The sequence below is a fragment of the Narcine bancroftii genome, chromosome 3 (assembly GCF_036971445.1).
Source record: "Narcine bancroftii isolate sNarBan1 chromosome 3, sNarBan1.hap1, whole genome shotgun sequence".
NCBI lineage: Eukaryota > Metazoa > Chordata > Chondrichthyes > Torpediniformes > Narcinidae > Narcine > Narcine bancroftii.
The window spans coordinates 48164809-48189443 of NC_091471.1; the positions used below are offsets into that span (position 1 = coordinate 48164809).

At 40.0% G+C, this 24635-nt stretch overlaps 2 long non-coding RNA genes across 5 annotated transcripts in view; one reads left to right on the forward strand and one right to left on the reverse strand.

The window, feature by feature from the left end:
• The window catches only part of LOC138757142 (uncharacterized), a 74374-nt gene extending 57529 nt beyond the window's left edge, over positions 1-16845 (reverse strand). For 2 of the 4 annotated variants that reach the window (XR_011353367.1, XR_011353366.1), the window contains exons 1-5: positions 16689-16845; positions 15779-15859; positions 13722-13797; positions 6340-6575; positions 3067-3230 (exon numbers count right to left, since the gene is read on the reverse strand). This is a non-coding gene — a long non-coding RNA (uncharacterized lncRNA). The remainder of the gene's footprint in view (positions 1-3066; positions 3231-6339; positions 6576-13721; positions 13798-15778; positions 15860-16688) is intronic. The other 2 variants (XR_011353369.1, XR_011353368.1) reach the window with 2 other exon arrangements.
• LOC138757141 (uncharacterized) lies at positions 16600-17728 on the forward strand. The gene is made up of 2 exons (XR_011353365.1): positions 16600-17035; positions 17436-17728. It is a non-coding gene; the product is annotated as an uncharacterized lncRNA (long non-coding RNA).
• Positions 17729-24635: the final 6907 nt, after the last annotated feature.

Here is a 24635-nt window from a genome sequence, read left to right on the forward strand (position 1 = left end):
CTTACATGAATCTGGCAAGTTTTGTGTTTCTTCTACCTGCTTCATTACTTCTAGGAGAGGAGGAATTAATAACTCTTTAAATGTTTTATAGAATTCTATTGGGAATCCATCCTCTCCAGGCGTTTTATTGTTCGGCAGCTTTTTTTAATATATCCTGTATTTCCTCTATTTCAAATGGTTTTATCAATTTGTTTTGTTCCTCTTCTTGCAATTTTGGCAGTTCAATTTTAGCTAAGAACTCATCTATTTTGTCTTCTTTCCCCTTGTTCTCAGTTTGTTCACAAAATTCCGTAAAGTTCTCATTAATCTCTATTGGGTTATATGTAATTTGTTTGTCCTTTTTCCTTGATCCCAATACAGTTCTTTTACCTTGTTCTGTTTTAAGTTGCCAGGCTAATATTTTGTGTCTTTTCTCCTAGTTCGTAATACTTTTGCTTTATTTTCATTATGTTCTTCTCCATCTTGTACATTTGTAATGTTTCATAATTTATTTTTTTGTCTGCAAATTCTCTCCTTTTCATTATATCATCCCTTTTTACTCGTTCCTTTTCTGTACTTACTATCTCCCTTTCCAATGGCTCTATTTCCCGATTGTAGTTCTTTTTTATCTTAGTTACATAACTTATTATCTGTCCTCTAATGAAGGCTTTCATTGCGTCCCATAATATAAATTTGTCTTTCACTGATTCTGTATTTATTTCAAAATATGTTTTAATTTGTCATTCAATAAACTCTCTAAATTCCTGCCTTTTAAGTAGCATGGAGTTAACCTCCATCTATGTGTTCTTGGTGGGATGTCCTCCAGTTCTATGGCTAATAACAGGGGTGAATGTTCTGATAGTAGTCTAGCTTTATACTCAGTTTTCCTAACTCTCCCTTGAATATAGGCCGACAACAAAAACATAACAATCCTTGAGTATGTTTTATGCTGACTTGAATAATATGAGTATTCCTTCTCTCTTGGCTCCCTGTTCCTTCGTGCAGGTAAAGCCTTCTCCTTTCTTTTCCAGTGTATTTTCATTTTTTCCCATTGTTTTTACTTTTTCCTTCTTAGATGCCATTTTCTTTCTCTTCTCTGCAACTTTATCTTTTATTTCTTATATTTTGTATTTATTGAACTTTGTCTTTTCTTAACTTCTTTTCTTCTTTTCTGGAGAGGCCTGGTTTTACTCCACTGGCTACGACTCCATCACGTGACTCCTCACTTCTCTCCATGGTCATGCCAGTTTCATGTGTCCATTAATATGTCTTTTAAATGTTACTATTTTATCTGCTTCCACATCTTTCAGGTGTGGTGGTCTACGTCAAGACCAATGACATTGTAGGAAGGATGATTACATCCTCCAAAGTAAGTTCAGGGAGTTAGATGCTCTGTTAAAGGACCTCCATTGCTGTGATTTCAAGATAGTTACCCAGCCACATACTAATGATGTCAGAATTAGGAGGATAATATAACTATATACTTGGCAAAGGATAAAGTACAGGAGGGAGAAGTTCAGATTTCTGGATCATTGGGCCTCTCTTCCAGGGAAGGTTGGACCTGTACCAGTGACGTGGTTTGCATCTGAACTAAAGAGAGACCAATATCTTTGCAGGAAGATTTGCTGGTGCAGCTCCAGGGTATTTAGATTTGTAGGGGGACAAGAATGAGAGTGCCAGAGCAGATGGTGGAGAGGTTATGTAAAAAGATGTTAACCCTGCAGATAAAGACAGGAATTAAAAGGTTGAGCAGTATGGGAATAATGTTTTGAGTTGTCTATTTCAATGCAAGGTATATTGTAGAAAAGGCAGAAGAGCTTAGAGCATGGATCAGAGTGTGAAATTATGACAGTGGTCATTAGTGAGATTTGAATGCAAGAGGGGCAGGACTAGCAGCTGGAGAGCTTGTCTACTGAGGCTAAAAACTGTGTGAAATTGAGGAATAGGAAAGATATGACCATATTTTTGGGATTATATTGTAGACACCCAATAGTCAGCAGGAATTTGAGGAGCAAATCCTGTAGAGAGATACCAGAGAGTTGCAAGAAACACAAGGCTGTGAGAGTGGGTGATATTAACTTTCCACAAACTGACTGGGACTTCCATACAGTTAAAGTGCTAGATCAGATTTCAGATTGTAAGAGAACATACATGACATCACTTACAACCCTGAGATTGTTTTTCCTTATGGGCAACTGGAATTACTACTCAGTGCAAACAAAAAATATACACAATGTAGGCATGTAAACAAATCAATAAAGTGCAAAAGTCGGAGTTCCTGTTTGAGTTTGTTGTTGAGGAGTCTGATGGTGGAGGGGTAGCAGCTGTTCCTGAATCTGGTGGTACAAGTCTTGTGGCACCTATACCTCTTTCCTGATGGTAGTAGTGAGAACAGAGCATGTGCTGGGTGGTGTGGATCCTTGATGATTGCTGCTGCTCTCCAACAGCAGCATTTCCTGCAGATGTTCTACATGGTGGGAAGGGTTTTGCCTGTGATGTCCAGGGCTGTGTCCACTACCTTTTGCAGGGCTTTACCCTCAGGGGTATTGGTGTCCCATAATAGACTGTGATGCAGCTAGTCAGCGTACTTTCGACCATACATCTGTAGAAATTTGCCATGGTTTCCAATGTTCTACCAAACCTCCACAAACTCCTGAGGAAGTAGATGCACTGACGTGCTTTCTTCAAGATGCCTTTAGTGTGTTGGGTCTAGAAAAAATCCTCCAAGTTAGTGACTCCCAAGAAAGATTTGCTCACCTTCTCCACATCTAATCCCCCAATGATCACTGATTGTATACCTCTTGTTTTCCTTTCCTGAAGTCAACAATCAGCTCCTTGGTTTTGGTGACATTGAGTGAAATGTTGTTATTGGTGCACCATTCCGCCAAATTTTCAGTCTCCCTCCTGTGTGCTGACTTATTGTCCTTTTTATACAACCAATTACCATGGTATAATCAACAAATTTGTAGACAGCATTATTGTTGCACTGAACTACACAGTCATATGTGTAAAGTGAGTAGATCAGGGTGTTAAGAACGCATCCCTATGGTGCTGTGGTACTGATGGAGATTGTGGAGAGGTTCTTACCATTCTCACTGATTGTGGTCTGGAGGTGAGGAAACCCAGGATCCAATTACATAGAGGGGTGTTGAATCCAAGGTCTTGGGGTTTGCAGATCTGATGAATACATCTTTGCTGTCCAGGTGTTCTACGGCTTTGTATAGAGCCAGTTGGTGGAATTCTCCGTAGGCCTGTTAGTACAATAAGTGAATTGGAATGAATCCATGTCATCACTCAGACAGAGTTATTTTGTCAATGAGTTCAAGAGAGTTTCCTTAATCAATATATAGATGTCCCAATTTGAGAGAGTGTAATACTGGATCTCCTATTTGGGAACGAGATTGTGCAGGTCATGGGAAACACTTTGGATCTAGCAATCATAATGCCATTGGAAGACAGTAGGTCTGGTCCTCAGGTAAAATGTTAATCTGGAGAAAGATCAATTTTGATGGTATCAGGAACGAGAAGACAAGTCTAGATTGGGACAAAAGTTGTTTTCTGGCAAATGTGTGCTTGGAAATTGCATTTAAAGATGAAAATTTGAGAGAATAGAGTTTGTGAATTCCCGTTGGAATTAAAGGAAAGACTAACAAATTGAGGGCCATTGGGATTTGGCACAGAGGCCTGGCATAGAAGTTGTGATTATATTGAATGGCTAGGCAGACATAAAAGGCCAATTGACCCACTCCTGCTCTGATTTATTTCCATTGCCTATTCATTTCATTCCTTTTTTTTTGGACTCCAAAATATTGGTAAACGGCTGCACGTTTATACATATTACAGTTCCTTCAACTCGTCATGATCTCACTCATCTCCTTGGGATCAAAGATGACCTGCTCTGTGGGTTCTGAGGTAACCAATGAAACTTGATGGGCAGATGGGCCAGTAGTTTGTGAGATGGTAGTTTATTCTGTTTATTCAATGTATGGACTAGTATTTATCAGAGCAAAGCCAAAATGCATTTTTTCCACTTTCTGGTCATGGGGCAAGGATCCCAGAAATCAGCAGGGATGATAACATGAAAAAAATTCCTTCTTCCTTCTGGTGGATGGAATAAAGAGCTTTCGGGAGTCTATGTGTCCTGCCCAATGGGACTGTCTTCATGTAAATTAGCCTCCATTGGAGGCAATGTTGTGCTGGGAGAGGGCAGTGACATAAAATTTCAGTGGATTTGGAGGATTTTAGAACATAGAACATTACAGCACAGTGCTTTAGCCAACAATGTTTTGTTGAATGTGTGTATTATGTATGTAAACCCACTCCACAACAGGCTACATGGTTAGTGTAGCATTTAGTGGAATGCTGCTGCAGCACCCAGGATTGGGACTGGGGTTTGAATCCTGCACTGTCTGTAAGGAATTGGTATGTTCTCCCCATGTCTGTGTGGGTTTTCCCCAGAAGTTCCGGTTTCCTCTCACTGTTCGAAATGTACCAGGGGTTGTAGTTGAACTGGGTGTAATTGGGCGGCACGGGCTCAGTTACCATGCTGTATGTCTAAAGTTAATTTTTAAAAAATTAACATTTATAAAATATAAAAAATAACAATTAAGCATGTTAGATATTGCAGGGACAATGTCTAACATATTTAACATTACTGATCTAAGGGTGAATTATTTGAAGTTCAGGTTTGTACTTTAGGACCACAGTCCTTGGATTCAAAGGCAAGAATAAATAGTGGCAAAAAGTAATTCCACTGTCGGGGAAGTTGGTCAAAAAATGATCATCTGGAGCAGCTGCTGATCAATTAGTGAATGAATTAATGAATGGAAGAGAAGCAAGGGGAAAGTTTACTGTGCTGAGACCTGACTGAGCCATTGGTAACTACCTTTGTTAGCTCCTGTTTATTTCACTGATTAGCATGAGGGACATCACATAAGGGACTTTGAACCCAAGTTTAGAGTTAAAAAGTAACAGAATCGGTTCAATATTCCAGTTGTATTTTGGATGATTAAGCAAGTAAGAAAACCTTTTATTTGAAAACAAGAATCTCATTGTCAAAAAGAATCAAGACCATATTATTAAAAAAAAACTATATATTTAAATTTGAAAATTATTATTTGGCTTCCATGTGTCCATTTTAATTAAATCTTACAAATAAATAAATTTGAGCTTCAAGTTTAAATTAAAAATGTGCTCTTTCAGACATTAACATAATTTATTTTTAAACTTCTAACAAGAAAGCCAAGGGTTGATAACATAAAATAGAGTTTGTGACTCCTGGTGAAAGAAACTTGGAGCACTCAGATAACGAGCACAATACTTATCAGCTGTTGTAATGAGCAAACAAGCAAGAGAGGAAGGCTTGGGGTTCATATTTACTCTCCCAGATAACTTTCTTTGCAACTGTTCATTGAAGTATTGTGACATCAAGGCAAAGGTTTGTAGGTACTTAGAGAAGTTCTGCAGGCTATTTTTGTCACATTTAAAATGATCAGCGACCTACTATTGGCTTTTTATTTTATTTTTTATAGATTGTTGAGACATATTTATCCATCTAACATCATTCCATTTCTTTAGTAACAGCTCATTGATGAATGTATTAATTGTGTCAAGTCGTTACTCTGATGTAGGGAAAGATTTCCAGGACATCTTGTCTCTCATTTTGATGTGCTGCCTACATCTAATTAAATGGGTTGAAGCAATACAGTAAGTTATCAACTGCGTACACGTTGTTTTTGTCAGTGGAAACCTTTGAATATGCCAAAGCATGTTCCATCTTTTATTGACATCAATTTAAATAGTTTGTTTGGGAAGATAAATCACGCAGTGCCTGTCCTGTGATCGAGTCTGTTGACCTCCTGGTTAAATTTTCTGTTAGCCATACTAATATGACCTTCATGACCAACTGACTTGAAGGATTTGAAACGATGCAAACAAAGAACTTTCTTCATTATTGTACAAACAGATAATCAGCAGAATTTGAAACCATTGTGAAATTGGTATGCGAACGGGGAAAGTCATGACTGTAGAGAGAGTGTTGAAATGAGGCATCCAATTTTAGAAATGGTTGCTTACCATTCAGGAACATGCCAAAGTCGCAGCTGTCATTGCTAATTGTCAAAGAAAATGGTTCAAAACTTCTCTTTGAAGGTTATAAAGTTCAGATAAATATTTCAGAATCAGACTCAGAATTTAATGGTCATGAACAAGTCATAAAATTCGGTGTTTTTGCTGCAGCGTAATAGGGCAAATATACATATTATAACCATCTTACGTTACTATAAAAATAGTGCACAAAAAGTAAGGCAGTGGTTCATTGAGGATTCAGAAATCTGAGTGCTCATCTTTAGGCTCCTGTACCTTTTTCCCGATGGCAGCAAAGTGAAGAGGCCATGGCCTGAGGGGTGAGGGCCTTTGAGGATAGAAGCTGCTTTTCTTTATTAAAACACTGTCTCATGTAGATGTCCTTGATGGAGTGAAGTCTGGTGCCGGTGATGTCGCAGCCATCTGGAGTTTATTCTTGTCCTGAGAATTGGTGCCTCCATATCAGGCAGTGATGCCTGAAGCACCCAGCCAGAATGCTCTCCACGGTACACCTGTAGAAGTTTATGAGAGTTTTCAGTGACATACTGAATCTTCTTAGACACCTCACGAAGTATATCAAATGAAAATATTTGATCATTATTCATTGTCTACTTTCCTAATGGCTAAGTCGCAAATAGTTACCTCACTGAGCTATCCTACGTCAAAATCCCAAGTTCCAGATCCAAAATGAATCATGCAGAGCTTGCAGCTTAATTGTTTTATTATCACATTCACTGAGAAAGAGTATAAAAAGCTTTGCTTTACATGCCATCTAGGTAAGTCAACTCCTACAGCAGGTAGCGCCATAATAACAAATGCAAAAAGCAGCAGCCAAGGGAGCAAAAACCATCTACCAAAGGAACTCAGTGGGTTGAGCAGCATCGTATTTTTTGCCTGTGAGAGGTTCATCTAGGAGTTTAGTAACAGTAGGAAAGAAACTGTTCTTGAATCTGGAGGTTCGTGTTTTCAAGAAAATGCATCTTCTGCCTGATGGAATAGGTGAGAAGAGAAAGTGATCAGAATTGGATGGAACTTTTACTATTTTAGCAGTTTTCCAGAGACTCGTATCGTCTGGTTTGTGTGATGGTCTGAGCTGTGATTACAACTGCATTTATTCATTATAGTGCCCTTGGCTCAAGATAACGAGACACGATTCCCATCATGGATTGCTATCCAATGGTTCTTGTTTCAAAGTGCATGGTCCGATATCTCTCCAGTTCTCTGTTTATGAAGAATTACATGAAGAATTTTAGTTTAGTAAATAAAGTGAAGGGAAAGGGGTTGAATATCTTAATGGAAATTTTCTATTGCTCATTCAAATAACTTTAGCAGAAGAGCAGTGAACATCATTTGAAACATGGCTGAAAATTTTGCTTATGTCCAAAAGTTCTGGTACATGATATGTCTAAAAAAAAACAGTCCTTATACTTCTTGTCAATTTTTTATTCCATGTCTATATTTAAAGTTTAATTAAAGTAATCAGCCCAAATATTTGTATATCAAAGAAATCTGAAGCAATTTATCTGTGCTCATTACAAAGTTAGAGTGGGCTTAGAGTCATGGAGAAACACAGTAATAAGGTTCTCAGCCCAACTCATCTACACCTCGTTCCCACCCTGAGATTGTCCTATTTGCCTTCATTTGGACTGTATCCCTCTTGAACTTTTCCTATCCATGTACATGTTTAAATGTCTTTTAATCATTGCAATTGTGAGCATCTCTACCACTACCTCTGGCAGCACATTCCACATACCCACCATCTTCTTTAAGAAAAAAATTAATTTAGAGATAGAGCATTGTAACAGGGCAATTCAGCCCTACGAGTCTATGCCATCCAATCTACACCCCATTAACCTACACCCCAGTACACTTTTGAAGGGTGGGATGAAACCACAGCCCCTGGAGAAAACTCACGCAGACACGGGGAGAAAATAAAAATTCCTTACTGACAGCACGGAATTCGAACCCAGGTCCAGTCCCAATTGCTACACCAACCGTTCCACCCACTGTGAAGTAAAAGTTGCCCTCAGATCCCCTTTAAATTTTCCCCTTAAATCTATGGCCTCTAATTATAGATTTCCAATCCCTGGGGACAGAGACAGTGACCATTCATTTTATGTGACCTCCTCATGATTTTATAAATCTTTAAAACACCCTCAAGCCTCCTATACTCCAGGAAAAATAAGCTCCAGCCAATCCAGTCTCCCTTCAGTTCCGTGAACATCCTTGTGAAACTTTTGACAATTTTAGTCAGGGAAAACCTAAATTATGGCAATTAGATCATTTGTTTTTTGTCTTCGTGCAGAATAATTATTGACCTGTACTCTGAAGAACAGAACAATTCTTTCCTCAAGAAGTGCCCTGATTCCTTTTGTGTTCATTCTACACCAAATGGGGTTTGGCTCTATTGAACTGATGGATAGTCCAGATTCAGTGCTCTAAACTTTGTGGAATAGGGCTGGAGTGATGCCACTGAGCCAGAGTTTAGTATTCAGTAATTTGAACAATTTCAAACATTCATAAGTTGCAATACTATCATGTTTAACATTGTTCTTATAGCCTTTATCTCAGAAAAAAAGATGTATGACAAATGTATGACAAACTGCAATCATTACACGTAGCAGATTTCCAAAGGTTTCTGCAAAGTGTGATAAATGCAAAATCTGATGAGTTTTGCTGATATAACTGATGCACACAACTGGAGAACTCTGCTTGGCTCTGGGCACTTCATCTGAGGTGGATATGTTGTGTAGGTCATAGAGCATTTAATTATGAATGAAGTGGACCAATTGTGTTAGCTATGGAAATTAAAGACAATTGTTAAGTAAAAATGAGAAAGGGGGAGAGAGAAAGAAACTCACTCTTATGTATAGAAGAAAGAGTCATGACCTTAAAACTAAATAATGCCATTTAACACTGATGGCACTTGTTCACTCAAGGGCTAAGAAATTCTGGAACACTCGTTTTTGGAAGATGGCCTGGTCAAAGCCCTTGTGGTTCATTCCAGAGGAGAGAACTGGCTGTCTAATGTTTCACTTGGAATAAGTGAAACAAAAAGGAACTCTGTGGTGACATGAAAGAAAGAGGTTATCAACTGGAGAACCCTGACAGGGGAAGTTTCTTTGGCAAGACACTGAGGTAACTGATGGAAGTACATCAGTTGTGGCTTTCCTGGAACAACAAATCTCTCTCTGAAAACTGACAAGAACCTTCTTGAATGGTAACCATTTACCTTTCAAGCATCAAAGCCTGGTGAACTTTATAAATGTTAAATTCTGTGCACAGTCAAAGAATTGCCTGCAACCAGTGAACTTGGAGGAATGAGAAGTGAGATTGGACTGTGAACCAAAGAACTTTTCTGAACTTAGATACATTATATACACGTACACTTAAAATTAGAAGGGGGTTAAGTTAGCTTAGTTAAGATAAAGTGTGATTCAGTTTTCATGTTTAAAGATAATTAAAAGCAACTTTTGTTTAAGTAACCATTTGTCTTGGTGAATATCTATTGCTGCTGGGTTTTGGGGTCCTCTGGGCTTGTAACAATCTGCATGGACCTATTGCTATGAAAATGCTCAGACAGGAGCTGATATGGGTCAACACCAGCCTTTCAAAACACTTCATAACTGTTCCACTGGTCAATAGTCATTTAGGCAGTTACACACTCTTCTTGAGTAATGGTACAATCGACACTTGTTTGAAACAGGTGGGTACCAAGCCCTGCTGGAGTGAGATGTTGAAGATATCCATGAAATTATTGGTAAATTGATCAACACAGCTTTTTAATATTCAGCTGGTTACTCTGTACGGACCGGATGCTTTCTCCTGAAGGCAGTCTGCATGTAATTATCAGATGTGGACAGGAGGGGATCATTCAGGGGACAGTGGGGTGCTCAACAGTGGTTCTTTCTTGTTCTTGTGGTCAAATCAGTTGTAAAAGGCATTAAGTTCATCTTGGAGTGAAGCTTTGCCATCTCCTGCAGCACCACACATGCAGCACCTAATGGCATGAATATGCCTGGAATTGTCAGATCTCAGCAGCTAAGCTGGCTGAGAACTGATTAGTACTTGGAGGGAAGACTACTTAGGAACACCACATGCTGTAGGTTTCTGTGAAGGGCACCGGATAATATGGCGACTCTGTCCGCCTTACGGTAGACAAAAGTTAAAGAATTTCATATGTGCTACATTCTAAATGTAGTATTATGTGACAATAATTGTTTTGTAGCAGGTTAAGTCACACAAAAGAAAGAAATGTGAACAAGAAATAAATGTCAACAAATTGATGTGCAATGCAGAACAAAAAGGTTCAAAAATAAATAATATGTAAAGTAAGAGTCCTTAAATGAGTCTCCGATTGACCCTGTTGTTTAGGAGTCTGATGTTGGACGGGTAGTAAATGTCCCTGAACCTGGTGGTATGAGTCTTGTGGTACCTATACTTGTTTCCAGGTGGCAGAAGCAAGAACAGAACATGTCCTGGGCAGTGTGGATCCTTGATGATTGCTGCTGCTGTCTGATGGTAATGTTCTATGTAGATTTTGTAAATTGTGGGGAGAGTTTTGCTTATTATGTACTGGGCTGTGTCTGATACCTTTCTTTTACAGGATTTTACAGGATTTACAAGAGGTATTTACCTGTTATACAACATGGAAACAAATTCTTTGACCAAGCAAAATGTCCTACCCATTTTAGACCCACTTGAAACATTTGGCCCATATTCCTATCAATCTATGCTATCCATGTATCTGTCAAATTTTTCTTAAACATTGCAATAATACTTACCTCAACCTCCTGCTCCAGCAGTCCATGACATACATTCACCACCCTCTGTGTAAATACGTTAGTCCTCAGGCTCTTGTTAAATCTCTTCTCCCTCACCTTAAACCTATGTCCTTTGGTTACTGATTTCCCATACTCTGGGAAAAAGACTCCTGTTGACACTTCTATCTATTCAGCTTATGTTTTGTACACCTCATCCTGATGCACTCCAAGGAATAAAGACCTGGCTTACTCAACTTCTCCTTATATTTCAGGCCCCTGAGTCCTGACGACATCTGCATAAATCATCTCTTCACCTTCTCCAGCTTGACAACATCTTTCCTGGAGCACAATAGTGTATTCCAAATGGGGCCTCACCAGTGTTTTGTACAACTGCAACCTGATTTCCAACTTGAATACTAATTGCTGAAGGCCCATGTACTAAAAATCCTATTTTTACCACCATATCTATCTTGATACCACTTTCAAAGTACAATGCACCTCTACTCCAAGATCCCTTTGATCTACAGCATTCCCCAGATCCATACTATCCACTGTATAGTTCCAACCCACATTAGATCGACCAAAATGCAATACTTCACATTTCTTATATTAAATTCCATCAGCCATTCCTCTGGCCAACTGCCAAAACAATCAAGGTCCTGCTGTAATCTTTGGCACCGTCTTCGCTATCTACAATACCATATAACTTAGTATCTGCAAACATGCTGATCATGCCATGTACCTTTTCATTCTTGCACATGAATCACAAAAGGTTGGTTTGCAAGTTTCACAGGCTATCAAGAAGGCAAATGGAATGTTGGCCATCATTGCTAGAGGGATTGAATTTAGGAACAGGTAGGTTATGCTGCAAATGTACAAGGTACTGGTGAGGCTGCATCTGGAGTACTGCATACAGTTCTGGTCTCCTTACTTGAGGAAGGATGTACTGGCTCTGGAGGTGGTCCAGAGGATGTTCATCAGGTTGATTCCAGGGATGAAGGGGTTGGCCTTTGAGGAGAGATCGAGTCACCTGGGACTGCACTTGCTAGAACTTAGAAAACTGAGAGGGGATCATATAGATAAGATTAAGCCATAGTTAAGATTAAGGTAGGTAAGTTGTTTCCGTTAGTAAGGGAGATCAAAACTAGGGGACGTAGCCTCAAGATTCAGAGTAGTAAATTTAGGTCATAGATGAGGAAGAGCTGCTTTTCCCAAAGTGGAATTCACTGCCCATTGAAACAGTGGAGGCAATCTCAGTAAATATATTTAAACAAGGTTGGATAGATTTCCACATTATAGTGAATTAAGGGATAAAGGGACAAGACAAGTAGGTAGAGATGACCCTATCATCAGATCAACCATGATCACATTGAATGACCTACTCCTCCTATTTCTTATGTTCATCAAAATCAGTGAGATACATGACAAATAACAATGGGCTCAGCACCAAACCATGTGGCACACCACTAGTTACAGGATTCCAGACCAAAAAAAATAACCTTCCACCATCACCTTCTGCTTTCTCCCATGAAGCCAATGTTTTATCCATGCTCTTATCTCATCTTGGATCCTTTGCTATTTAACCTACCATGCAGAACCTTATTGAATGCCTTGCTAAAATCTATATATACAACATCTACAGCTCCGACCTCATCAAGTTTCTTGGTCACATCTTCAAAAACACTCAATCATATTTTGTGAGACATGATCTTCCACTTACAAACCACTCAGCCTTTGTCTATCCAAGTGCACGTACATCTTCTTCCTTGGAATTCTCTCTGATAACTTACCAACCACAGATGTTAGGCTCACTGGGCTGTAGTTCTGAGGTTTTTCCCTGCAACCCTTCTTGAAGAGAGGCATAACATTTTCCACCTCCAGTCTTCAGGCACCTCACCTATACTTAATGATGATTCAAATCTCATGAATGGCACCAGCTATTTTCCCTGTAGCTTTGCATAGTGTCCTCAGAATTTCTCTGGCCGAGGTTTGAACTAGTATCTTAAAAATTAATGGAAATTAACAGCATATAGTTTTCCATCTCTTCTTATGTAATACACTGCCGAAACTTGAATTTTTATAAACGACATTTACTCAGGGCTACAACATGCTAAATTTGAAACAAAACCAAATCATGGATTTCTTTGCCTCTTTGTTCTGTCTAAAACTGGAGTTAATCTATTTTCCCAGATTCATCTTGGAGCTTGTGTTATGCTCTAGGTCAGAGGTTCTCAACCATTTTCTTTCCACTCACATACCACTTTAAGTATTCCCTATGCCATCTGATTAGTAAGGGATTGCTTAAGGTTGTATGTGCGCAGAAAGAAAAAAGGTTGAAAATCACTGTTTTAATCATACCTAATTGACTCGTTATGTGCACGGTTTCATAACTCCAAAGGAATTGGACCAATGAAAATTTTTATCATGCAAAATATTTCAGTAACAAATGGGTCTAGAGCAGTGATTCTCAACCTTCCCTTCTCACTCACATACCACCTTAAGCAATCCCTTACTAATCACTGAGCAATTATGGCACAGAAATTACTTAAAGTGGTATGTGAATGGAAAGAAAAAGGTTGAGAACCACTACTCTAGGTATAACAATATTAATTTGAGATTGAGAGCTCTGTCTTACTAGGGTCATACAACCTACACATTTTAGAATCCTTAGGCAAAATTTCCTTGGGCAATCCCCATGGTGACTGGTGAGATCAATTTTGGGACCCATGGACAATGGAGCAGGTGGCAGGTGAATGTGTAGTTTGTGAGCTCCACCATTTGCTGGAGCTCCTGTTTACACTCTCAAAATTTTTAGTTCTAAGGGAACTTCTCTTTGAGTGGTCATAGGTGAGAATCACAGGAGTCAATGAGGCTGCTGCATTTCTTCAAAGAGACCTTGAGGACATCCTCGAATCTTTTCCTCTGCTGTCTGGTAACCTTTATCACTCCAGAGGTGAGAGTAGATTGGCTCCTGAAAAATGAGAAGTTGTCCATCTTAAATCTAAAGGCTCCATTATTGCTACGTAATACTACATTTAGAATGTACCATACATGAAATTCTTTAACTTTTGCCCTAGAGTAGAGAAGACAGAGAGTCAAGCGCCCCTCACAGAAATGAAATGAAACCCCAGCGAAGATCGAACTCATGACCCCTGGTTTACAAGATCAGTGCTCTAACCATTGAATTATAAGAGCCTTTTTTTAATATTTCAGGTTTCACTGTGATTTTGACACAGAAGGCCTGTCGGTGAAATTCTTTGTTCTATTACACATAAGACACATCCTCAATCTTTCAGAGAATAAGTTGATGACAAGTTGAAAAAGGACAAACTTGAGCTAATTAGTGTTTGACTAATGAAGTCGGAATAACAGCAGAGTAAACTTCCTGTTAATCTTGTGGATTAGATCCACTCCAGGCTTAAAGCCGTGATGAGAACAATGGATAAAGATGGCAGAATAATGATGCATCCTTGCTTGATGCTGATTAGGTGTATTATGCAGCCACCTGTTCAGATTACGGCTCACGTGTTATCAAAAAGCAAATGTGAGATGGAAATTAATTTCTGAGGGTACCTGAATTTGAGAAGGGTATGAATAGATGGTCAAATGCTTTAGTGTGGTTGAGAACTGCAGTAAGTGTTACTGCTGCCTGCATTGCTCTTGCACTTCATGCACGGTGAAGAAGATGTCCACTGTGCTTGGAGATGAATGAAAATCATTGCGATCTGATTGGCTGTGATGTTTGTGTAATAAATTTCAGGCAGAAGAAATACTGGAGAGATTTCATTTCCTTTATCAGTGGTTATCAACCTTTTTCTTTCCACTCACATACCACTTTACGTATTCCCTATGCCATGTGATTAATAAGGTGGTATGTGGGTGGAAAGAAAATTTTTGAAAACCACTCTTTTAATCGTATCAGATGGACTCGTTATGTGCACCGTTTCATAACTCCAAAGGAAACGGGCCAATGACAATTTCTCTCAAGCAAAATATTTCAGTAACAATTGGGTCTGGAGCAGTGATTCTCAACCTTCCCTTCTCACTCACATCCCACCTTAAGCAATCCCTTTCTGAGCACCCATGGCCAAGGGATGACTTAAGGTGCAATGTGAGTGGAAAGAAAAAGGTTGAGCATGCTGCCTCTAGGTCAATGTATAGGCTTCCATTCAATGACTCATTCAAAAGAGGACGTCTCCAACTCAGCAGCATTGCCTCACCTCTGCACTAAGTGTGCCAAACCAAAGCACATTTCCTTTCAAGTAAATGAATGATCTTATCCTCTTCTGAATATCTCGGAGTTCTTTGTTAAAATCCTCGCCCAACCAATGAACTGGACACTTCAATAATATCACTATAAAGCAGTGACGCATTGCTGGTTATTTGAAAAGGAGACACTCAAAAATATTATCGGCTCCATCGCTCATGATCGCTAACTTTTTCTGCACCAGTTGGTTTATGGTCAGATGTTAAAGGAAGCTGAATGATTAAGATGGCTTTAAAATTCTAACAGCAGAGGCGGAGATTCCGAGCTGCATTTTTGCTATTCAGACCTATCAGACGAGGGATATTTCTGCTCAACGATTGTGGGGTTGGTTTTTCTGATACATTGGCAGGGAAATGATCTTTCAGAATAGGTTTCCCATCTCCACACTTGAACTAAAGTGGCACCAAACCAGGCAGGGGGGGAATACCTTGGGACAAAGGGAAGAACACAAGGCTGTTTTGCTACACAAACCCAAACAAATCCGTGAATTAGAAAGGACACAATGATGACATGGTTCATATTATTGCTGTTGTAGGTAATTAAACGATATTTGCTTTATTCATAGAACCCGAAGTACATGAAGAATATCGATGAGCTCCGACGAAGACAGAAGCAAATCTCGGTGTAACAATCCCCCGATGGGCTGTGAAATTCACGTCGCTTTACCTAATTGATAACTTCTAACCTGTGTATCCATCCCAACGGCACGTTCCACCCATCCAACATTCGTCTAATGATCGGCGAAACACATCATCTTCGCGGCACCCTGGGGGGGGGGGGGGGGGTGTATAGAAGTGCTGGACAGTATCTGCAGGAAGCAAATCAAACGGCGGGACGGATGCAGGATCTTCTCCCCCCACCCCCCCCCCTCCCTCCCTCCGCAGACGCTGCTCGACCCGCTGAGACCGTCCGGCAGTTCCAGTTTTGTTTGGTCCAGATTCTGACCCCATCCCGTGCCGGGGGGTGTTGGGTGGGGGGTGCTGGGTGGGGGGTATTGGGTGGGGGGTGTTGGGGGGGGTGGGTGGGGGTGTTGGGGGGTGGGTGGGGGGTGTTGGGGGGGTGGGTGGGGGGTGTTGGGGGGGTGGGTGGGGGTGTTGGGGGGGAGGGTGGGGGGTGGGTGGGGGTGTTGGGGGGGTGGGTGGGGGTGTTGGGGGGGTGTTGGGGGGTGTTGGGGGGGTGGGTGGGGGTGTTGGGGGGGTGGATGGGGTGGGTGGGGGGTGTTGGGGGGGTGGGTGGGGGTGTTGGGGGGGAGGGTGGGGGGTGGGTGGGGGTGTTGGGGGGGGTGGGTGGGGGTGTTGGGGGGGTGGGTGGGGGTGTTGGGGGGGTGGGTGGGGGTGTTGGGGGGGTGGATGGGGTGGGGGGGTGGGGGGTGTTGGGGGGTGGGTGGGGGGTGTTGGGGGGGTGGGTGGGGGGTGTTGGGGGGAGGGTGGGGGTGTTGGGGGGGGTGGGTGGGGGTGTTGGGGGGGGTGGGTGGGGGTGTTGGGGGGGGACTCGCTCGCTCCTTCGAAATGGGACTCGGTGCAGGGGGAAAGAAGGCAGAGTCGCGAATTTCCGAGTAGACGGGCATCAACGCCGAACGTGATTCAGACATCAACCTGAAATGTTGGTTCATCAGACGTGGGGGACATTTCACCGGAGTCGAGCTCACTCCTGGACGGAAACGGCTCGCCTTTGGTGTGGGGCTTGGTGGACGCAAAGGAACTGAAACAACGACCAGCTCAAGGATGATCAATACTCCAACGTGACGTATCAGAAAGGAATAAACTGTTTGCTCAAATCGGCCGAGCACATAAAGAGAGGGAACCGGATTTCAGCTTCCAAACGGCAAGAAGCAGGGTTCTCGCCCCTCTCCCAAGGGCCCGTCATGCGCGAACCTCTCCGTGGGATGGAGTGAATGTGTTCCCAGCAGAGAGCAACATGAGAGCGTTGCCTTTCCCTTCAGGTCAGTATCTGAACGTTAGAAACGGTCCCGCAACGTGGTCGGGGAGTTGACAAGAAGTTGGATGAACTTGCATGAGTTGTTTGAGTTTAATGCCTAGCAGAATATTTTGACTTTTCTATTCCCTCGACAGGGAATTATCAAGAAATCTGCAGATGCAGTGGTTTTCAAAAAATGAGTAAAGGTTTCTATTCCCTCGACAGTGTCCCATGAACACCATCATTCACCAAGGAATACGCCCGCAAACTAATTTATTTACTCGAATCCGTTTACTATAACTCCATTGTAGTTATTTATCTTCGTAGTTGAGTTGTGTGTCTAGATACTGATGTTAATGAATTAAAATGTACGAGGCATATTTTGCCACCCTTTCTTCTACTACTGCTTTGCTTCGTTTTTCCAGGACCCCTCAGTGGATGAAACCACCAAAAAAAGAAACAGATTGTTTCACTTCTGCGAGAGCTCTGGAGTGTGACAATGGTGTTTGTGTGGACTGAAATCAAACGCCATTATCACACTAAATAGCTGGGGCAGAAATCCGCGACAAACTGTGGCTGGATCACAGGTCGTCTGCCACTTCGGAGACCCAGGCAATCGGGGAACCGATTACATTCGCGGTGCGGATGGGAACGGCTTGGCAATCGTTCGGAAACATTGAGAAATAAAGAGATGAAAATATGGTAGAGGTTCAGAAAATAGGATTTCTCCGTTTTTTTAAAAAAATGAGCCTTCAGTTTATATTTTAGTTTCTATTTGCATGTGGAGACTAACTACATTTTTAATACTAAGGGCGAGGAAGAGGTTTATCTTTTAATATAATGCCCAAACAAATCTGGACACCATATCGCCCATTCTAGGTCGCATACTTCAGAGCCGTTGAGAATAGGGTGATACACTCCTGGGCATGGTCAATGCATTGTTTAATACAGACCAGAACCACTTCATTAGAAAGGCTTCTTCTGACCTGAGTTAAATTCCATGGATGTTCAAGAGAGAGGGCAATGGGAAAAAGTACTTGGAAATGGATGGACTCAAAGAATTCTACAGCAAGCAAACAGGCCCAGACCGACCTAGCTTGTCCCACTCCCCTTGATTTGGCCTTTATCCCTCCAAACCTTTCCTCTCCAAGTACCTGTCTAAACGTCTTTTGAATTTTACAATCATCACTTCCTCTGGCAGCTGGTTCATCCTCCATGTGAAGAAAGTGCCCCTCAGGTCCCTTTTATATTCCCCCCCCCCCCCCCCCCCCACATTCAATTTGTGCCCTCTAGTTTAAAATTCCTCCACTCTGGTTAAAAATAATCCTCAGCCTATTTACTTTATTCCTCATGATTTAATAAACCTCTTCAGTTTTTTTTCCATCCCTCCTCCTTTTGCCTCCTGCACTCCGGGGAAAATAGCTGGTGATCCTGTCAGCTTTAACCTAAAGGCACGGTCATGAAGAGTGAAAGTGAGACCATATCTTGAAAAGCAATCTGTCACCTGCACACTCAATGTTGGTTTGATGGATTATACCTTTATTGATTATATACACAGGGCTACAATTAAAACATTGCCATGGATCAAATGGAAGATTGCACACAGAGATCTAATTTATGGCATGGATTTCTCTTCTCCAAGCGAGTGGCCATCAGTTGGAGGGTAAAACCGGGTATTCAGCAGCAGTGATATGAAATAGTCCTGCAGCTAATGATATTGGATAATATTTGGACACACCAAATCAAGCATTTAAAATATTTATTTTTCTAAATTCTCTATTTCACTAGTCCCAATACTTACATAAATATTGCACAATCCCCCATTCACTCATTATCCTCAATGCTCACTGCTCTACTTTTGCATCTTAAATTTAAAACTTTAATCCTTGTATTTCTACAGGGATAGCAGATTGACACATCTTCATGAAATCAAGATTCATTTCATTCAGTACAAATAAGCCACTAATATAAGAAATTCAGTTGTCAGGTTTTGTAGAATAAGGTACTTTAAGCAGTTTTGCAATAATAACCAGATGATCAATTTAAGTGATGTTAATTGAGGGTTAAGTATTGGTTGGGATAATTTCTTTTGGGGATTCTGAAGTGGGTCTTTTATATGTGGGAAATGGATAAAGATATAATTTAGAGATACAACACAGTATCTGGCCCATGAGCTCGTGCTCCCCATCTGACCAATTACATCCCTCTGACCTCTGAACCCTGTTGATCTTTGTAATGTGTAGGTAAATGTAAATATTTCCTTTCCATTCTCATAGTTTAAAATTTCAAATATAAATGTATTTTTTTTTTAGGTAGCTTAAGGGATACAGCTGTGGCTGGTGTCAGTCTGGCTTTTAGTTAAAAAAAAATTAAAATAAAGGTATGATGAAGGGGCTCAAGCCAAAAATACTTTGCTTACATAAAGGACACTGTTTGACCTGCTGAGTTTCTCCATCATTGTGTTTTTACTTCAACCACAGTGTCTGAAGACTTTCATGTTTTACCCTGGCTCGTATTTCCCTAGTTGGGGCTGGAAAATTGAATGAGGGGAAGGGAATGAGGAACATTGAAAGAAAATGAAAGAGCTTCTTAATCAAAGAATGGGAAGCTCAAAAGTGCAAGGTAATTCTGGCAAATGTAACAACCAATGTAAGAACTCATGAGCTGAAATGTGGTCAGTTTTCACTGAATTACACTTCCAGGTACGTCCTCGAAACAAGGACAAGGGAATGGGTGGGTATACTGTACATATTTTGGAAAAGTTCTTCCATTTATTTGATAATGATACTTGTCAGAATGATCTCAACATTGTAAATGCTTTGAAATATTTTCTCTGTAGAGTAGGTATTATTGTAAGCCAATTCAAAACCCACAGGAGACCTCAGATTCTCAAATCTGAAGCAACACGTCTACTGTAAGAACTCAGCAGGTCAAGCAGTATCGGTAGGTGAAAAAGACATGGACAACGTATTCAGCTGGATGTTGCTTCCGATGTGGATCATTGGGTGACTGGATGCAGATTGGGAATTGCTTTGTTCATCACCTTTGCTCTGTATGCCACATCAAGGACCTTCCAGTGACCAACCACTTCAATTCACACTCTATTGCCATACTGACACGTCTGTCCATGGCCTCATGCACTACCAAGTTGAGACCATTTGCAAAATGGATGAACAACACGTAACATTCTGCTTTGGTAGTCTCCAACCAGATAGCATCAATATTGATCTTCAATTCTGTTAACATCATCTCCTCCCCTTCCCCCCCCCCCCCCCCCCCAGTCTCTCTCTTTCCCTCAACCCTCTGGTGGAGGAAGTCAACAGGTCAAGCAGCATCAGTGGGATGAAAAGAATGGTCAACATTTTGGGCCAGAACGTTGCTCGATGTGGCCCCCTCTACATTGGGGTGGTTGGACCAGCTCCCACTTCTCTTCATTCTCCTTTCCCAAAACTACCTTCTTAGCCCTCTGCCCTCTCTCACATCACTTCTCAGCTGCTTTCTGTTCTTCCCTCTCCACCTGCATCTACCTATATCCTACTAGCCTGTGCTCCTCTTGTTCTGATGCACTCCTTTTTTATTTGGACATCTGCCTTATTGTTGGGACTCCTGAAGTAAGATGCAGGCCCAAAACATTGACTTCTTTTTGCTTTCAATGGATGCTGAGTATCCCCAGTGCTTTTATGTACTGCACTAGACCTCAGCATCTGCAGATTTCTTGTTAAGTTCCACCATTCTAAGCATTTAGGAATGGTTCCTAACTTCACTCCTGAAAGGCCTAGCTATGAATTTCAGCAATTTTCAACCAAAGAAAATATTACTTTCCACCATTTCCCCTGAATAAACAAATAACACCTTGACTTTCTGGATTCCAATAAATTATGAAGATGGGCAAAAGATCCATATAGATACAAAGGCCCAAGGGGGCAGTTTTTTTGCTGCACAACTTCATAAAGTAAGTGTATAAACTAATTTTGTCTAAGCTGTCTCTGTGATCTAAGCTTCATAAACCAGATATTTGTGAAATGCTGTTTTTAAAGCAAAATTGATATTCATACCGCAGAGCCCACCTCACTGACAAAAGGCAAAGGAGGAAAAACCCAACACCCAACCCCAACCAACCAATTTTCCCCTGCAGCCGCTGCAACCGTGTCTGCCTGTCCCGCATCGGACTTGTCAGCCACAAACGAGCCTGCAGCTGACGTGGAAATTTACCCCCTCCATAAATCTTCGTCCGCGAAACCAAGCCAAAGGAAGTAAAATTTACATATGCACTGATATTCTTCTTTGCTCCAACCAAATAGGTGTGTATATATCTAAAGCAATAAAAATTTTAATAATCCCAGAATGGAAATAAATAAATATAAAAGATAATAAATCTTCAGTTAAAGTTAGTGAAAGAAAAATAAATGGTATTTTGATTGTGCAGACAGGGTTTTTTTTTGCAGTCTCAGTTTAGTTTTTGTTCAGGGGAGTAAGGGTAAATTCAAGAGCCTGATAACAATTCGATAATTGATCTTAAAACAAGAGTTTCTGGGCTTTAGGCTGAGAAGTTTCTGTGACCAGGGTGATGTGGGTCCATTATGATGTTGGCTGGGTTCTTGAGCCAATGCTTCACAGATGTCTGCAATGGATGCGAGGTCAGTGCCCATGATGGACTTGGTTTGCTACCTTCTGCAGTTATCTGCATTCTTGGGCATTAAAATTACCAACCAAGGCAGTGATGCAACCAGACAGTATACCTGTTGAGGTTTGATAGAGTATTCAAGGGCATGCCAAATCTTCTCGACTTTTTAAAAGGTAGATATATTGGTGTGGCCTCTTCACAGATGCTTCAATGTGCTGACTGCAGGAGAGGTCCCTGAGATGAGGGATCCCAGGAATTTGAAGGGACTGGCCCTCTCCACCACTGCTTCTATGGCCACCCCATCCTAAAAGTCATCCATAAGCTCCTTGGTCTTGGTGATGTTGAGAAACTTTGTTGTTCCTGCACCACACACCAAATTCTCCATCCTGTATTCTGATTCAACATTTCCAGTTATTTGGCCAATAATAGTGGGTATTGACAGTGAATTTATAGATTGTGTTGGAGCCAAACTTGGTTATGTAATCATGAATATGTAGGGAATAGAACATGGCCCGAAGCACGCTGCCTTGAGGTGCCCTGTGCTGATCTGAGGTGTTTTTTTGACTATTTAAATTTGTTTCCATTTATGCAGTCATCTAAATTAATACAGTGATACAAATTGTAAAAAAAAATCAAAATTCACATACATGATGGTATTCAGCCCCTCCCAAAACCCCTCCCACAAAAAAACATAGTCAATGTAAAAGATATAACTATATAAAAATAGAAAAAAAAGAAAGAAAAGGAAAAAAAAAATTCAAGATTGCACAGAGATGTTGTCTAAAACACGTAAATAAAAATCTTCACTACCATATGGAGGAGGATCTTGCAGGTCTAGAAAGACAGAAAGGATATTATAACAAATTTAAGCCCAAAATTTGGGTACATAGGCAACAAATTTGCAAAAAAAAACCCAGTATTTATTTCTCAAGCTATATGTTAATTTTTTTTTTCCAAAGGAATACAACTTAGAGTTTCTGCATGCCTAAAAATATGTCTGATTTCCAAGCAATTGAAATACATTTCCTTGCCACTGCTAATACTACTTTAACAAATTTCAGTTAATACATTGATAGTTTTAATATTTACTTATATAAACAAATCTGGATTTTGCAGTAAAACAACTCCTATAACTTATTCCAAAATATTTTTTAAATCTAACCAAAAAAAATCTTACTTTAGGACAAAGCTAAATTGAATACAAGGAAGTTCCTACATCTTCACCACACCTAAAACATGATCCAATAGATTTGATTTAATTCTATTGAATTTCTGTGGTGTAAGATACAACTTGTGTAAAAAATTATATTGAACTAATCTATATCTTACATTGATAGTATTTATTGGTCATAGAATCCTTACATAAATCTGCCCATATTTGCTCATCAATTGTAAGATTCAGATCTAGTTCCCACCTTTGTTTAAAAGTTCCTACTTGTAGTAAATTATATATGATCGAAGTAAACTTTTTAACAATTCCTCTTCTTATAAGTAGTTCTACTTCGGCACAGCTAGGCAACAACATGCATGGACTTAACTTATCCCTCAATATACTCTTAGTTCATTTCTATGTACCATTGCTGTATTCTCAGGCTATTTTTTAATTTCCAGGTTGACATAATACATTTTTTTGCTACAGCTAAGGCTATCATAATAAATCTTTTTTGTACTCCATCCAAATCGAATCCAAGTTCTTTACTTCTTATATTACTTCAAAGAAAGATCTCTGGATTTTTTGGTATGTTGCTTTTTGTCATTTTATTTAATACCTGGTTTAGATCTTCCCAAAACTTTTCCACTTTCTCACATGCCCAAATTGCATGTACTGTTGTTCCCGTTTCCTTCTTGCAGTGAAAACATCTGTCTGATACTGTTGGGTTCCATTTATTTTAACTGTAGCAAAAAAATGTATTATGTCAACCTGGAAATTAGAAGATAGCCTGAGAATACAGCAATGGTACATAGAAATGAATAAATGTATTCCATTGGAAAAAATAACATATAATTTAAGAAATAACATCACGGTATTCGAACAAATTTGGGAACCGTACATGGAACACAACAGAGAAGTCCGACCGTGGACCTCCACCACCTAAAATGACAGAAGGAGAAGAAGACGAAATGAACTGACCCAGTATGTAAAAGTAGAAGACACAAGTTTCTTGTTTATTTTCATTGTGTGACGACATTGTTTAATTTCATTGTGTGACGACATTATTTAATGGGTTTAATGTATCGTATATGTTGAATGTTGAGTGGGTGGGGGGGGGGGTGAAGGAGAGAGGGAAGGGAGGGGGGAAAAGGGGAGAAAATGACACTGTGTATATTCAAGAGGGAAATGTTTGTGTGTAGTTTGGTCAGTATGGTTCATAGTGTGAAAAATAAAAAAATAAAATAAAAAAAATGCTCTTAGTTGAAAATAACAAAAAAAGTGTCATGAGTTATGCCATATTTATTTCTCAATTGGTCAAATGACATTAATTGACCCCTTTCATTTATAATCCCCTTACAAAATCAACTATCCAAAAATTGATTATCCTTTGAAATAGATATGAGGATTTTGAATCAAAGGGTTTTTAGGTGTAATCCCCCTCTTACATCAGTTTAATTTATTTCATTCCATATATTAATCAAATATTTCAATAATGGTGCATCTTTATCATAACCATTAATTTCATTTCCCATTTATATATAAATTCTTCTGTTTTTCTCTCTTATTTTATTCAATTGTATTTTAACACATGCCAAATTTTCCCTCTCAAAGAAAGAAGCAAGAAATTTCATTTGAGCCGCTTGATAACAATTTTTAAAATTAGGAAGTTGTAGACCTCCGAATTCATATGTCCATGTTAACTGCTCGAAAGAAACTCTTGACATTTTACCTTTCCAAAGGAATTTCCTTACATATTTTCTTGAAAATGTTTTTGAGGTATTAAAATAAATAATGTTTGGGAAAGATATTGTATTCATGAAAATATATTCATCTTAATTCAAATAACCC